A 1,759-nucleotide genomic window follows, 5' to 3' on the forward strand; every position below is an offset into this window, starting at 1 on the left:
TCAATAAATAAATATTGAGTGCCTGTATGTTCCCGGCACCAAGATAGCTGCTAGGAATAAAGCAATGACTGATTCTGGCTTCAAATATGTATTGTTCTTTGGTGGCAAAGTGCCTAAGAACTTCACAGATATTATTATAAGGAGAGAAAATCACTTCTCTAAAGCTGCTTGAGGGTGACTAATTTACAGGGAGAGGTGATTATAGAAATTTAGCTCATTGGCTCCAATGCCCATAACTCAAGGGGGTATAAACATATAATTTATTGTTCACACCAGGACGCTTTGAGAGTGAATCAGGATCACAGGTGTGAACGGGGACTCCTTAGTAGATCACCACACATATAATCTCTCTGTATAATGTATATTTTTGGGACTAACTAAAAAGTTGTTGTTGTTTTTTTTCCTGTATAATTTACTATCATTTAATTGGTAGGGATTCTTAAGGGTTTCTATTTTACAATTTGATTGGTGATGCATAAATTACTGAAACAGCACGCAGTTAAAAGCCTGGTAATAAAACTTACTGACCCAACTCCAGATACTGATAGCAGAGTGATTCAGCTGGGCAGACAAGCTTGAGTTTCAGAAATATGACTCTGCCTTAGTCAACATTTTTATGAAGAGTTAGGTGAAATTATGGCAGACCTGCTCGTCATATGTGCAAATAACCCAACGCTGAGAAACTTAATGAAACTCCTGGCTCTAAGAAGTTCTTAATAAACCAGAACAAAGACAACTTTTAAAGTTGGTACATTATGGGAATAGATGTAAGATAATGAACTCACATTTAAACAAGCAAACAAAATCTACTGTATAAATATGACAAGTAAGAAATGCGGCTTAATGGCAATATTTGTCAAAGAACAGAGACATTTTAGCGATTAATGCTAACTCTAGAATGGTAGTGTAAAGCTTTGGCAGAGATTTTATAGAAAGGATGCATGCTTTAGCCAGACGACTGGGCAAGAGTATACCTCCCGATCCTGAGAGTCTTTATTCTGGAAATGTGAGAGAAGAGATTGTATCTTATTTACAACTGTCCCCTAGCTATAGAAGGCATCTAAAATGTGGTTGTTGAATGAATCAATAGATACATTATGAACAATGAGAGCTTAAATGAAGTTGACAGATTTTGTACAAGTCTGTACCATATTTCATTAGTGACCCATCTATTTCCTTCCCTGAGATCTTCTTATCCAATTTCTCTCACTTTTGTGGAGTATTGTCATTACCTTCTTTTCTAAATGAAGTTAGAAGATTGAATATCAGAACCAAGAAGATCTAATCATTTTGTGAAGGCAGGTCTTGTAAATCAACAGTAATTTTTTTCTCACTATGTTAAAGCATTATTGACATAAGAGTTATCAAGCACATCTAGAAGATAATCAGCAACCTCACCTCACCTAGTGAACAGACGAGTTTGAGCAAGCTTTTCCTGAAATATCTTGTTATCCACACCCATATTTACTTTTATTTCTCCTGGAGGCACAATGTTGCTCACAGATACAGGCTGAGTGTTTATACACCCAGGAGAAGAAATGGCACGTTTATGCTTTCTAGCCGATCCCCACCCCTTCATGAAATTGAGAGTCACTGGTATACTCCTTCTGTTCATTTTAAATCTTATTTCAATTATCCAGTTGCTTGAAAAAGCAGATGACTAGGGTTTGAATTACCTTGACTCCTCAGTTCCACTGCTTAAATCCACATGATAATTACCATTTGGTCATTGCATTTTACACTATGCTCAGTGGGACCT

The sequence above is a fragment of the Pteropus medius genome, unplaced genomic scaffold, assembly GCF_902729225.1.
Source record: "Pteropus medius unplaced genomic scaffold, Ma_sr-lr_union100, whole genome shotgun sequence".
Classification (NCBI taxonomy): Eukaryota; Metazoa; Chordata; class Mammalia; order Chiroptera; family Pteropodidae; genus Pteropus; species Pteropus medius.